We start from the raw sequence: 15,951 nt of genomic DNA on the forward strand, positions 1-15,951 counted from the left end.
GACGAGATCCGTCAGCCATCACTGAGCGTGTGAGTGCGTAAAACACCGACTTGCCCGTTTCGACGCGTAAATTCTTTCGCAGCTAGCGGCAAACAAACTCAGCTTCGTTGAAGGCCTCCTGGGCGTGACATATCTGTTTGAGTTGCTCTAGAAGCGGGCAAAGGGACTGCGTCGAAGTAAGCGCAGCAATAACGATATGCAATAGTATTTTGAATGGGCAAAAAATGTGCGAAAACTACTCTTTTTCTTCTAAGGCAAGGTTGCAGAATGTAACCTTCATGGCTTGCCCCGTAGCTGCCCCTAAAAGCGTTTTCGAATTAAACAAATCAACGGCGACAACATCGGCGAAACGCTGCACAGCGCAAGCAACAGAAAACAGGACAGGAACAAGGTAAGTCGAAACGTTAAAAACGGAAAAAGCTGTAAAATATTCATATCCAAGTAGAGCTAGAACGAACATAGATCGCTGAATGATTTGGGTTGAACTGCGTGACGCTAAGTGAAGAAGCGTCGCACCAATGTGAGGTTTATGCTTAAAAAATCAATTAATATGAACAATGACCGAATATCAAATAGGCAGATTGAAAACAGAAGAGGCTGTAGCCCTTGTAAAAAAAACGGTCTGTGAAATTATAGGCCTAAGTAGCGAAACACCTGACTGATACATACGTTGACGTCATATTCAAGTGGCATCCATTGCCCCCGATCTTTCTGTCCTTAAGAGCAATCGTACAAGAGATACTTAGTGGCACAACAGTGCAGAGCCGCAGAAAACCTCGCCGCCTAAAAATAAAAGAAATTCCGTTATAAATCACAAATATAATGTGTATAAATACCTATAAGCAATATAATTACATATTATTGGTAATATCTGGATAGGAGCCTTCGACCGACTGAAAACATCGTTGTCCGTAGAGATTTTGTGCCCTGTTGAGTCCATGAAGTAACTCTACATAGGGAAATGTTGTCACTGTGTCGTCGGCGAATGTGTGGCCCATATACGATGATCCTTTTGTCTAAAATAGGTCTCGAATATTGGGGCTTGCTTTGTAATAGTTCTGAAGATGAATACTGGACACCCATATACGATGATCCCTTTGTCTGACATAGGTCTCGAATATTGGGGCTTGCTTTGTAATAGTTCTGAAGATGAATACTGGACACCCATATACGATGATCCCTTTGTCTGAAATAGGTCTCGAATATTGGGGCTTGCTTTGTAATAGTTCTGAAGATGAATAATAGAAATGCCAAAGGCCAAATACACAGTATTCACAGCTGTTTTTTAGTTCATCAACATTCGTCGACGCATCAGCTATTCTCTTTGCTTCCTCCGCTCAGCGTTTATATTCGATTGATCGGAGCATGGAACGGCATCCTTTTTGGCCTTTCAGGCCGTTTCCTCCTTTTCTACCTTTCCGCACGAATTTTACCTCAGCAAACAATCGTCTCTTAGGCTTTGCCTGGCGTCCTCCTTTTTGGATCTCTTTTTAGCTTCTAGTCATCGGTAGAGTGGCGTGCGCCTCACGCACTTGTCTTTGACGAAGAACACTTTCTTAAACTAGCTTTGCCGGTGGCCGCCATCTTTTATGCCCCATTATACCCCATTGCCCCTGACCAACCAAAAGCTCAGCTGATATTGAGCTTCCGAAATACGCCTGAATGATGAGCGGCTTTCAAGCTACACGAGCTCAAAATGGTGCAGGTAAAATTCAAGTAAGCTTCATTGCATGTGTTCATTGAAACCCAAAATAAATGTACTCAAAAGCTTCTATAACAGAGCAAAGGAATTCAGTATAACCATGAATAGGTGTGGCTCTATTGCTCCCATTAGTATGCACGCCAATACTAGTAAAAGCAAATCAAGAAAATCGGACCAAAAAGGAACACGGAAAATTCCGTCTTTGTGGTTTAATAAGAACACGTATAAAGTAATACAATTTCAGATAGAGCTGCAAGCTTTAAGGTTCCATTGACAACAATTGTATAATTTATTTCTGCCTGTTACTGTCGACTGCTATTGGCAGTAAGTTTCAGACGATTAAAGTCTATGTGATCACGGACAGGTCTCATTACTACATTCAATTCGACTTAAGGGCCGACCACTGAAGGCAGACAGGCAGGCAATAGTGCAGGGCTGCAATTGGCCTCTTGAAAAGATTTGTACCTATCTCCGCCTGCAATGAGTACAATACACATTCTAGCACCCACGTGACTTGGCCCTACCGCTTTTATAGGTAGCAGGAAAAGTTAGCACCTATCACTTCCTTGCTTCCTGGATCTGTTACCGGGTACAAGATGAAGTAGTACGAAGCTCAGTGTCTTAGTCCCATTGGGTTACGCTTTGCCCCATAGGGATATATGACTGCTGACCCCGGATGTATGAAACAGGGGGTTAGAGGGGTTAACCTATTTAAACAGATCTGAAAAGAAAGCCTAGCTGAAGTTACTGATTAAAAATTGCCCTTAGCATTGTAGTTTCGTCATGAAAAGAATGTATAAACGGCTACGTCACAGTTCCAGATACAAACATAAACATACATACCGCTTAATTGACGAAAGCGTTTAGCACGCACCGACATATAACAAATATCGCAATTTCTAAGTAACAAGAACAATTGGGTTGTTCCTTCAGACCAGTCGATTTAGTCACGTGGGCAAAGAAACATTTTAGGCAAAGGCATCGCCCAAAATGGGCGAATCCCAATCGGGGTGTCAATGCTTGAGTACGTTAGTGTCCGGGGTCATAAGTCAGCTGACTGGGTCGATGTTCTCATGTTCTTCGACCAAATATGCCACCGTCCTATGACAACATTGCTTCGATTCACGCGCATAAGGTGGGGAGTGACATCCGAGTCTAAGCAAAGTCTCAATAGAGAACTGCGTCGACATCAGCATCGACTGAGTGCACAGACTGAGTTACGAACAAACATTGAGAACGACTCGGAGGATCCATTGAACGGAAGCTAGAAGTTTTTATTATTTTTCATCGAATTGATTTCGAGATACTGCTGTTAATCTGATCACACTTAGTACTACAATAAAACGAGATGATGATGGCAGTATTTAGGTGAAACAGGCAAAGTGTATTTCAAGAACATGATAACGCGTTATTATCGATGGTATTTAGGATAGCCATTCCAGAATTTGCATTTTAATAGCAAAATAAAATGTAAATTAAATATAGGGTATTAATATTAAAAAATTAATACCTTGTAGGACTAGATTAGAAATAGAAAAAAAGATGCCGAGCAATGGGCATGGGGTGACTTTTTGAAACTAATCAATTTCAGAAGCTGAAATAGGATTATACCAATAAAAGCCACTTCAACAGTTTGTAAAATAAGTTCATGGATTACTCATTATTTAAAAATACCTACACGTTTCAATTTCGCAACTGGATTCAACGGATTCAATGTTCAATTATATAATAATTCCTAATTAACAAACTTTGTCCTGAGCCTGAGTTGTACGCTCAATAAAGGACACTAATTGAATGCTTCATGCGTATAGGAATTACCTAGAATATATATTGTCCAAATTAGACTTAACTTTTTAATTTTTTTTACTATAACTTATATAAAAATATATACGATAACTATTTCTTTCATTTGTAAGTAGCCACATACGTACTATAGAATAATGTAATAGCAACGGAGGGATTCACGGTTATTTTTTGAACCGCAGTTATGCTCCTGGAACGGAATCCATCCAGGACGATCTCCATAAACAGAGAATTGTCGGTTTGAGTCAATTTTATACGACAGTAGCACAGCCAGCAATGGTCTTGGAGAAGAAGCACTCGCAGAACATCGTTTGTTCGCTAAGGAAACTTTTCCCCGATGTCCTCTTAGGTTGTCATCCGCTATTTTACTCCCATGGGTGCCGGGACGCGTCTCTAGAACCGGCTTTGCCCCCTTCGAGCCTGTATATTCAAACTCAGCGGGTCCTAAAGTTTGATTTAAAACAGAAATATACCTACGTTATAAACCATAGTCTTGAACGTTCTATAATAATTATTTCCATACCTTTGAAGCATTGTATTGGCTGATAGTTCTCAGGAACATTATGTGCTTGCCAGTCCATTGTGATCACGTTATCGCACAGACGTCATTCATGTCCAATTGTAAGGAATACAGTTTGTGCATATCTTTTAGATACATCTAACGGCAATACATAGTTTAAATAATTCTGTTAAAATTATAATTTTTTCTTTTTATCTCGCACTCGGATCGATAACTTAAGGCTATTCCGTTTATATATTCCGTTAATATGCATCATATTTTAGCTAACTAGGTAAAAGCGATTATTTTTTTAGCATGATCTTAGAGTTCTGTCTTTATTTTTTTACTTGCTGCCTGTATACTGCTTGATGTACTGATATAGCTGCTTGATGCCTGTATACTTATCCCTTGCCACTTAATTTTGTTATTTATTGTTTCTCTGAGCAAATCGAAATCACATAAAGTCTAATACTAAGCTTATATCTGTTTAGGTTTTACCATAAAACACATACTACCGATTCAACCAAATCAATAGTTGTGTTTTTTTTTCAGGTTAAGCGTTTGGATGGCTCGTCAGCGTCCGAAATTAGTTTCAGATTTGTGACAGTTTAAAGATGCGCAACTCTAGTTAAGGCTGCCTAAGATAGCTTTATCCGCCGAAACTTATCGTATCCGACTGTTATCTTTCGCTAAATTCGTTGCGATATAGGCTCTTTATCTTTTAAAGTCAAGCCCTCACTGCATACGATATTCTGTTGATTGTTATATGATAAAAGCCAAGGTCTCTGGTTCAAGCCTCGCCAGCAACATTCGACAGCTTTGCTTAAATTAATATACATGGTGGTCCTTCGTGAGACCTATATAAGCACGAGATGACTCCGCCTATGAACAAATCAACGACTCTGGGAGTATTACGAGCTCTAACGAAGCAACCATGTGGTCTCTTACGGACGTAAGATACCTAATTATGTTAAATATTTTTCGAGGTCCATCGACGCAATCACGGGAAACCTCGTTTGCTGTTGTACGGAAAAAGAGGAGTGTTTTTAGGGAATTAATTGAATTAAGTCACATATTACTAAAACACTAACTCTCACAGCAAAGGTGAACTGTATATTTATATTTTATTTACATCGGGGCAATGTTCGACCACTAGATTTAAGTGAACCTTTGTTACCATTTGCTAGTGTACCTATTATTAGTAAAATTACGCTTTGTGCACGCTAAAAGTGGCAACTTTACTTGAGTTATTAGGTAAAAAGTTAGCGTAGTTAGTTTACTTAAATACTGTAGACGTTCAACTATCAGCCATTATATCGAAACGGGTAATTCAGGAATGGTGAGCATAAATGTTGCCATAGTGTCTTTTTGATTTTAGGCGTAAGAAGCACTATGCCGCTATAAGACGTTGATACCTGAGAATAGGATGTCAAAACCCTGACAAAGGAACCGTCATCCTGGCTCACACGAATTCAGACAGAAACAAGTAGCATCAACTATGGCGAACGCAACTCTTGGCTTTAAAATTCGATGCGCCCCATAAACTGAAACCTGTCTTTCGATAGAAATTTGCCTCCCAGATTAACGTTGCGACAGAATAGATAAGGAAGAAGTTCGTAGTCGAAGCCTAAATAACAGATCAATCAGAGATTTGTTTTTGAGGGTAATCGTCATTGAAGCTGACAGCTTTTTAATGAATTTTTTAGAACAGATCCAAGTGAAGTTTATCCGCGAATACCTTCAGCCGTTTCTAACTCTCTATGGCTATCATGCACATAATGTAGGAAAAAATCAAGGCTTACTCCTAAAGCGTCTAGTGCAACGTTTCGCAAGCAGGTTTAAGGCACGAGTTCGATACGGCCTTATCAATATGCCAAGTAGGACTCTATTTCCATAATTAATACAAAACCTACCAAAAAGAAAACATATCTGCAGATATTAAATATTTTTCATTTCTAGCATTTGCGTTACACTGTACGCTGCCTCAAATACCCTTGTTTAATGCCAAGTAGTATTCTATTGCTTGCCACTATGCGAAATAAGCCATTTTTTTTTGCCAATCAAGCAGGATTCTCGGATGAACTAAGGAGACCGATCATGCAATGTGTGTAGGTGTGCTAGATGCACGTACACGCCATTTTTTTAATCCTGCATCGCTGTATAAAGCGAAGTTGTGCCGTAAGTTCAGAAAGTTGTCGGCCTCTAAATTGAAAGAGAAGGTGCTTTATGTATAAAAGGAGACTGGTGAAACTAATTCTGCCGGGCGCCTGTTACATGGGGAAAATGGATAGTCGAAATACGAAAGCCTGGAGACCTTGTTGGCCGGTGATATATCATGTTAACAAGGGATAACATCTGTTTTGCATTTGAATAGCGCGAAGCTGAAGTACGCTGACGCGACGTGGAAGACATGAAACGCCGTCGAGCGTAAACTCCTTATACTACCTTCAGATCTTTGTAGCTAGCCCATCTTCTTAGTCGCCATTCAAAGAACACCTAGCGGCTTGGTATGCCTACCCTGCTGAAATTGGCTCGGTCTGTGCGTGTCAACAATACGTTTACGTGGCTCTACGAAAGAGTTACAATCGTTTGCATTTCATATTCATCAAACAGGAACGACGTTTGTTGCTCGGCGAAATAATGGGAAACAGACCAAATCTGACCGATAGATGTATCCGCACGCATTAGTAGATCAGAGAAAGTTTAGCTGTAAGGCTAGATAAATATTCAAATGCGCAGTCGCTGTTTTCAAACTTTTCGTTTTTACATTGCTAACTCAGAGGATTAATTTGGCATCTTCTCTTGATTTTGCAGAATCTTTAAACAACTCTGAAAACTGACATTCGCACAAAAGCTGATATGAATGCCATATTAAGCATGTCTTTAGAGGTACCACATCGGTAGTCTTCGGTATAACTGACTTTAGGCTGGAACCTGCTGAAATTTAGTACATATAGTTCTGAGATTCACCTATACAAACCTATGACAAATCTCTCAAGCTGCTGGTTACATTCTGCGGATAGATGGGGATTTATAACAGGCTTAACAGCTGAGATGGCCAGCAACTTTTTGTAAGGAAGAGGAACAGTTGTCAGCAACGAGTGTTGCGACGACTTGAAAGTGGGCTGACTTTTAAAATCGCGCGCCGAAAAGAAGTTCTGCTCCGTAGCTTGTCTGGGTACATCGATCGTTGCGCCTAGCTGAAAGCTAACGTTCATAATATGTTTACACGCAACTAACAGTACTAAGAAGAAATCGATTTTGCGTCTACTTCTAGACGCACTTCAAGGTGATTGTCAATGTCATGCGTTCGACGTAGCAGTATAAGATAACTCTATTCAAACTTATAAACATCAATTAAACTTGTTGCCAATCGTAATAGGCTAGCACTTAAACCATAATAGAAATAAAATATTTATATTTTAAATAATAAATTGTCAAATAAAAATGTTCGCTGTCTTCGCCTCACTTGCGTATAGAATCATGAATTTATCATTAGATAATCTAATATGACTGCGTTGCTTGCCAAAAAAACTTTTGCTTGCTAATGTTGCGTCAAATAATTAGTGCTCCCATGTTTCTATGCTTCGGGGGTTCGATTTAGAGGGTCAAGTTAGCAAACTTCATGTGCATCTGGTACGCAGCAAAAATACTACTTAACTATATGAGCTTCATTCAGTTCTTCTGTTTGTTTTTATACCAATTGCTATTCCCGAAGAAGTAACTACAGGTGTAATCGTTTACGAGAAAGCAACAAGATTGTTCTATTTACGATATATTTGAGTGCTATGCAGTCATAGCGCATTTCACAACATGTCGTTATATGTAAACGCACCGATAGTCCATAGGTTTGTTCAGCGTCTCTCTGTTTCTTTTGTGTATGTATTTAGGGCGCAAATATCTATCTATCATCAAAACATGAGTTCGAAGAGAGAGAAAAAGGATCGAAATCTGTCGACTTTTGGATCAGCTTACGTAGGCTGACGGCGGCGTCGAATATGACGAGATCCGTCAGCCATCACTGAGCGTGTGAGTGCGTAAAACACCGACTTGCCCGTTTCGACGCGTAAATTCTTTCGCAGCTAGCGGCAAACAAACTCAGCTTCGTTGAAGGCCTCCTGGGCGTGACATATCTGTTTGAGTTGCTCTAGAAGCGGGCAAAGGGACTGCGTCGAAGTAAGCGCAGCAATAACGATATGCAATAGTATTTTGAATGGGCAAAAAATGTGCGAAAACTACTCTTTTTCTTCTAAGGCAAGGTTGCAGAATGTAACCTTCATGGCTTGCCCCGTAGCTGCCCCTAAAAGCGTTTTCGAATTAAACAAATCAACGGCGACAACATCGGCGAAACGCTGCACAGCGCAAGCAACAGAAAACAGGACAGGAACAAGGTAAGTCGAAACGTTAAAAACGGAAAAAGCTGTAAAATATTCATATCCAAGTAGAGCTAGAACGAACATAGATCGCTGAATGATTTGGGTTGAACTGCGTGACGCTAAGTGAAGAAGCGTCGCACCAATGTGAGGTTTATGCTTAAAAAATCAATTAATATGAACAATGACCGAATATCAAATAGGCAGATTGAAAACAGAAGAGGCTGTAGCCCTTGTAAAAAAAACGGTCTGTGAAATTATAGGCCTAAGTAGCGAAACACCTGACTGATACATACGTTGACGTCATATTCAAGTGGCATCCATTGCCCCCGATCTTTCTGTCCTTAAGAGCAATCGTACAAGAGATACTTAGTGGCACAACAGTGCAGAGCCGCAGAAAACCTCGCCGCCTAAAAATAAAAGAAATTCCGTTATAAATCACAAATATAATGTGTATAAATACCTATAAGCAATATAATTACATATTATTGGTAATATCTGGATAGGAGCCTTCGACCGACTGAAAACATCGTTGTCCGTAGAGATTTTGTGCCCTGTTGAGTCCATGAAGTAACTCTACATAGGGAAATGTTGTCACTGTGTCGTCGGCGAATGTGTGGCCCATATACGATGATCCTTTTGTCTAAAATAGGTCTCGAATATTGGGGCTTGCTTTGTAATAGTTCTGAAGATGAATACTGGACACCCATATACGATGATCCCTTTGTCTGACATAGGTCTCGAATATTGGGGCTTGCTTTGTAATAGTTCTGAAGATGAATACTGGACACCCATATACGATGATCCCTTTGTCTGAAATAGGTCTCGAATATTGGGGCTTGCTTTGTAATAGTTCTGAAGATGAATACCGGACAGGAATTTGTTGCAGCAGATGTTCCATTTATTGATAGGTAAATTGGTGTTTCATCTGAGCTAATACTGAATAGAAAATTGATTTGTCTCAGATTATGATAGGGTCATTCACAAAGAAATTGCATACTTCGCTTTGATAACAAAACGGTATTCTTTTGTATCGTTTACCTAGTTAGTATTACCTCTCTATAGAACGAACAATCTAGGGCAGTCGTAAACGTTATTTCAGCTGCTGCACTGCAATAAAGTTCATGTCAAAAAACATTCAACAAAGAAGAGCGTTCCAGTTTAAAATGGTTAGGCAGTGTAAATTTTAAACGACCGAACTCATACACGCATGTGGGAAGAGCATATCAAACGTGTAGAGATTTACTGCATTGTCTAAGAAGAGTACATACAAGGATAGGCCTAACGATAGACTGCTTACTGTGTTAAAGGCTTGCTTGTAAAGGTGAATTCCGTCCTTCTGAACATCACTGTTTATTGCTTACGGAAGGGGACTGGGTCATCATTTCCTTTCCCGTTCGAAAATCTGTAAGGATTAACAGCGAACAGTTAAGTAGGCGAACTTAAAAAAGCACCATCTTTGAATATTTTTACTTCAGTAGATAGGTATTTGGTAAAAAGAGAAAAGGTCCACAGATGAGATGAGAAACTTTGGCGCATCGACAACTGCTCAGTATTTTGTGAAAATATTAATCTTATGGTGGAGCCAAGAATCCAGGTTACTTACCCGGCAGGATTATTGTTGTAATATTCAAAACTTTTTTCGTTTCCATGATAACGAAGTGAAAACTTGTGAACAGTTCTAGAAGCGGCTTACGAAGGAAAAGTCGAAGCATAGACTAGTCACACTGACATTTTCCAAAATAAAATAATTTTAGACCTTAGAAGAAGCAAAGAAGTATTTTTATTTTCGCCCATTGCACTGTGACATCACTTATACCCTAACAATATTATAGGAAATTACATGATTTTGAAAACAGAGCCTATAATGTAGGCAGTCTACCTGATTTCGTCTTTATGATAAAGGCTAGGAACAATTAGGTCTACGACAGATCTATGATTATAACCTACTGAATCTACAAGGACGGTGATCCTAAAGCTGAGATTTTGTCTAATTCTCTAATGCTACGACGGAAAAGCTAAAACTATTCAAATTATGTGCCAAGCCGTTTTCTTCACTGTTATATTCCATGTTTCTTTTAAAGATCAAGAACTCAAAACACTAAAATATCACGAAAACATGGCCGGACTTACAGTCTCATTCAAACAGGGATTTTTAAATCTCATTTGTAAACCTGTTTAAAGGGTAAAATAATGATAAATTTGAAATACGTACTGCAGAGCTAAAATCCTGATTACTGTGCCGTAGGTAATGTGCTTTTGAAGTCGAAACTTATAAAGCGGGTATGTAGAGTAAAAATTAGAGATATTTTCTTGGAGGTAGCTTCTAAGCTTTGTTGTTTATTTACATAACTCCAAAGCAATGTTTAGTGATTTCAAAACAATTATTAAGATTAAATTTTTCGTCTAAAAATACGTAATGTCGAGTATTTTCTTTAATATTCAGGGGCTCACTTTGCAATATAACAAATGCATTTATTCAATAATTTAGATACATCCATTTACACACTTTCAAATTAATCATTATACATCTGTGAGAAGACCCACAAAATACGTTTTCTTGTCACAAAAGAATGCCCTTTAATAATATTTTCTAAATCGTCACGGTTTTCAGAAAATGCGTATGTGATAAAAGAGCAATTTAGAACGCAGTTTTTAGGCAGCTCTTCGACTGAGTCATCCTCGGGTAAGTATTAAAAAAACATTTGTTAAGGAATAATATTGAAATCGTAGACAAATAATGACATAATAAAAAATAGATAGTAATAGTAAAAATAAGCATAAGCGAGGGCAAAGTCAAGCAGATAGTTATTTTGATTGGCCTCATAGCTTATGCGAGTACCACGTATGTGTAGAACATTTGTATAAGTATAGCCCTCGTACATTATGAAACGATCTTCGCCTACTAGAAGAGAGGAACGTCTAGAATAAGGTTAAACTACTAAAATACTTTCGTCCCAGGACCAACAAACGATGCCCTTACCTACTCCACAGGCGCCACAAACGTAGTTTTAGCTCTCTGTATATGAAAAATGTATTTATTTCAGACTGTTTCCCATGTTAAATAAATTGCAAATGTTTAAATACATGTCTGTTGTTATTAAATGACGGTCGAATCATTTTAATAAAAAGGTTTAATGCTTAATCTACTTTTGTATGCTTTCGGTCAGTACGCTACCTTGTTGTTTAAAGATCCTTAGAGCTATCCTTAGAGAATGACCTACTGTGCCACGTCAACCTAGTTTATTTTGTTTATTATGCCTGAGAACATTACTGTGACCATACTCTCTGTCTGTCACATCGTCGTTGGTGATAGATATTTTCAATAATAGAAAACACTCAAACGCGATTTCGTCCACTATATCGATCTGGCGCCGATAGCTGTTTTGAATAAATACATATCATTTTTGGAGGAATAGTATCCATTGTACTGAATTTACTCGCACAAATATTTAGGATAACAAATAATTTTATATGATACTAAAAACAAATCTATTACGATGACTTATAACGCTCCCATAGGTCACGTCTATGCAAATGGATTTTTTGCAAATTTAGGCACTCCTAATAATTCCCATCAATTATTATAGGTCTCAGCCAAAAATCATTTACATACTATTCACTAGAAACAAGTTAAGCATGAAAAAACGTCTAAAAATAGAGATGTCGTTGATGAGACAGTCGAAAGTCTGCTGAACTATATCGCACGTGAAACGGAATGAAACGAATAACTTATAAGCATAATTAGTAATCCACTGCAAACATTTTTTATTTTCCAACTTTTTTTTTTACAATGGATACAATTTAAATGATGACTGTGCTTAATACAATTGAGACCAAAGAGGTGGAAACGTTGAACGTAGGATATTGAACAAATGACTCGGGTGAGTAGAGTGAGGAATTTTTACCTTTAGATTAGGGCTTATTCTCTTTTTTCTGTCATTAAGTCTTCATGATGTGGCCCAAGATATTTAGGTGGAATTATTCTTAACATTTTGGCATCTAAAATGGTTAGCAGAAACAACTGTTCATTAGAAACGTTACCTCCTGCTTGTTCCATATAAGAACAGTCTTTTATCTAAATATATGATCCCTTTGAATCTGCAAGTACGATAGAGAAAATAGGCTTTCATATTTTCTCGAATGTCGTAATGATCTAAAGCGGACAAGTATGACTTTCACAGCGGCCAGCTTGAAAATTTTCAAAAATATTAAAAAAATTTAAACGTCTTTTTACTTTTTTAAGATCACAAATTCAAATCCATAATTTCGTTTCCAATATTCTCTTAAAAAAAAAAAAAAAAAAAAAAGAACAGTTAGAAAATAATAGAGAAGTCTTAAAAAAAGAAGGATGGGAGGAGGACGAGAATTTCCTAGTGACAATCTAATCAGAAAAATCTCAGACTTGTAAAGTAATTAGCAATTTTTCGATTTTTAGCATCCCCATAGTAATCGAGCTTCTGCGCGAATTTGCAAAACAAAATAGCAACAATGGAAAAACGTGTTCCGTGTTATTTTGTCAGCGAAACATCCGGATAACCCACAAGGTAGCAACAACGTAATATTGTAGGAGGTAAGGGTCCTTGACCTTTTTTTTTCACATAAGGCATTGAAATATTTATCCTTATTTTACCTTAACCTACACCGGTACTTTGTGTTATTAGCTACAGACTGCTGAAATTCACTTTGCAATTATATACGTTTTATAGCATCACGATTTTCTAAATTTGCGTAGCTCAAATTTTTAAAAAATCATAAACGAATCTTTGACGTATTTTAATATTTGACCAGAGCGTGGGTATCTCCACTGATAAAGCAGAAATGGTAATTATATCGAAATTTGCACTAAATATCTACAAGGTCTGAATTTGTTATTTTCGACAATTTGTCTTGTTAAAATCGGTTGCTAAAAATTATCCACTAATAAGCTTTTATTGAAGTGCTTTCATCTAAATAGTCTTCACCGCATGCTATTTTTCTTCTTCGACGTTTATTCTTATTCAGCTTTATTACTATTATTATTATTATTATTTTAATATCCATGTTTAGAAATTGTCGATCCAAAACTGGTTTTTCTTGCTTCACCATATCGACCACAACTGTTTTTAGAGTGAAGCATATAGAACTTTTGTTACTGTGATTGCCTAACCCCAGTCACCAATGTGAAATTTGTTTATAATCATTTATTGTAAAATTTATTTGCATTTACGGACACTCACAAACGTACATCACGTACAGATCTATTTAACAGAGGTAATATCCTCTCCGGGTACCTCTCTGCTTCAGGCAACGTATGTCCCCTTTGGGGCCGTTCGTATATTTGCGTGTTCGATCTAAGAAACATTCATATTATAATCGTATAGATTTACTTACATTGTGTGTATTCGTTATACAATATAGCCACATATAATAATAATATTATGTATTATAAGTATCTAACATTTGTTTTGAGAAAAATCCTATCATAAAATCTATATGTCGTCTGATTATTTCAAGCGCAAACGTAACGACCACAGCAGATTGTAATGAAATTAATGAAAATATACGAAGATCTAATAGGGGTAGTCAAGGTTACTCGTTTGATAACCTATATCGCTGAAACTAATTATCGAGAAATCTATCGCCTGATATATAATATAAGCGTTGCCTATAACTGTTACCGTCAAGGCAGTGATATGAGTCTGTTTCGACTGTGTAATACGTGTTTTTGCAAATTTCGTTAACAGCATTTGCCTTGCTATATTAATACCTCACAATGTTATGACTAGAAAAAGAGAGCACTAGGCTGGATAGCACTTTGAGCCGAATTATGCTTTCAATTTCTCTGGCAAAGGATGTTCTGTGATCGAGTAGGTCCGAATACATCGTATAGCCCTAAATTCCCGTTAGTTCATGTAACTTTTAAAATGACCATTTAATATAACTAAATGTATTGAATTTAATTAAATCATTTGCTATCAACCCGTTACGCAAAATGTAAATAAGGCAAGTAAAAAAAAAAACGTGTCTTTACAATCTTCTATAAAAAAAAAGGCTAGTAATTCTGCATTTTTACGGTTTGACTAATGCTCAAGAATCAAAATAAAATTGCCTACCAGTCCCAGGCGCCTATTGAAACGCCAATTGGTAAAAGGTCCAGCAAGCCAAATATCAACTCATACCCAGCTCAGAAATAGTAAAACCTTCATAATACTCATTTACAACATCTAAACGGGCAGGTGCCAAGACTTTCGGATCAGCAATTGAACGTCACAATTTTTCTAAGCGCTGAAGCAGTTCCGGCTGTAAAGGCCGTTTCAATTTTGGTCGGTGCTGGAACAGTTCTGATTCTAGAGGTATCCTAAAAGTGCTCGGGTACTTCAGACTACAAAGGATATTATAATTTCACTCTCTTCTGGAGTAGGTGCGGCTGTAGAGGGCGTTTCAATTTTAGCTGGTGTAGAAGTAGTTCCAGCCGTAAAGGGCATTGCAATTCTGATGGATGCTGGAGTAGTTGGAATGGTAGATGACGGTATAATCTTGCTCGGTATGGGAGTTGTTCCAGCTGTAGTAGGTGCTGGAGTAATTTCGGCTCCAGAGGGCGTTACACTTCTTGGAGTAGTTCCGAGCGCGAATGGTGCAGCAATCTTGGTAGATGCTAGAGTATTTCCTTTCCTGGCGCACGTCACACTTCCGGTGGATATTGGGGCAGCTGTGTTTGTAGATGGCGCTGCTGTCTTGCCGGTTTTGGAATAATTCTATGTCTAGAAAGCGTTACGCTCCCGCTGAATACTGAAGTAGGTTGGACGTTAGAATTTTGGCTGGTACAGGAGCAGTTCCTATCGTAGAGAGTGCTACAGTTCGGAAGAAGTGCAATGAACAAGCACACACGATTGCCAATCCACAATACTAATAAGTTTAAGACAATGTTAAATTGGCCACTTTTATATAGGCCTAATAGATATTGCAATTGCATTTGAAAACATTTAGTATTTTTATTTACATACATTTAGTCTTGGTATTTTGTAGCAAAGCATATTTATTTATTGATTACTATATAGGAACTTGAAAGCAGTTTCAACGGTTCAGAAGGTTATATTTTTAGGGATTAGAGAAGAAGGCCGTCACCATATTTCTTTGTTTTTCGACTTCATCTCGCCGCATTACCCTTTTTGGAAAACTTTTTTTCTGAGTTTTCGCTATTGGTAGGTTTAAACAGGGCACGTGTACCTATTTTGATCAATACATGAAGTCTCATCTTGTAACGATTTTTTATTAGGACCAACAGAAACAAATATGGTACGAAGTTAGACCCGTCAATGGCGCATGTGTAATATTCAATGCGAGAGAAAGAAGAACCATTATATGCTCTATAATTAAACTGCTGTTGATTCTACCTAACCGTAGAAACCATATAAGAATGGGTAAAATTAAAGAACAATTGCAGGAAGTAGCTAGCTTTTACATTTTAGACGCTTCAGGACTCTGAGCTATTTGTCAATTTTCACACAATAGCCAAACGAGTCATACATACCTTTGACATTGTGGGAGATAGCAGCGTCTGAACATAGCATTTTCTAGAAAATGACGCATTG

The 15,951-nt window shown here is 37.9% G+C and overlaps 2 long non-coding RNA genes across 3 annotated transcripts; one reads left to right on the forward strand and one right to left on the reverse strand.

The window, feature by feature from the left end:
* Window positions 1-3,677: 3,677 nt before the first annotated feature.
* On the reverse strand, window positions 3,678-10,692 carry LOC111254652 (uncharacterized). Of its 2 annotated transcripts, none has more exons than XR_002675125.2 (4): window positions 10,593-10,692; window positions 9,678-9,782; window positions 8,674-8,787; window positions 3,678-3,949 (listed from the first exon to the last, which is right to left on the reverse strand). It is a non-coding gene; the product is annotated as an uncharacterized LOC111254652 (long non-coding RNA). The 2 variants fall into 2 exon arrangements; XR_015316965.1 differs by lacking the exon at window positions 3,678-3,949 and adding an exon at window positions 8,230-8,356.
* LOC147754297 (uncharacterized) lies at window positions 7,859-13,773 on the forward strand. The gene is made up of 3 exons (XR_015316966.1): window positions 7,859-8,395; window positions 10,992-11,063; window positions 12,816-13,773. It is a non-coding gene; the product is annotated as an uncharacterized LOC147754297 (long non-coding RNA).
* Window positions 13,774-15,951: the final 2,178 nt, after the last annotated feature.

Source organism: Varroa destructor, unplaced genomic scaffold (assembly GCF_002443255.2).
Source record: "Varroa destructor unplaced genomic scaffold, Vdes_3.0 BEIS01000007.1, whole genome shotgun sequence".
In the NCBI taxonomy this organism is placed as follows: domain Eukaryota; kingdom Metazoa; phylum Arthropoda; class Arachnida; order Mesostigmata; family Varroidae; genus Varroa; species Varroa destructor.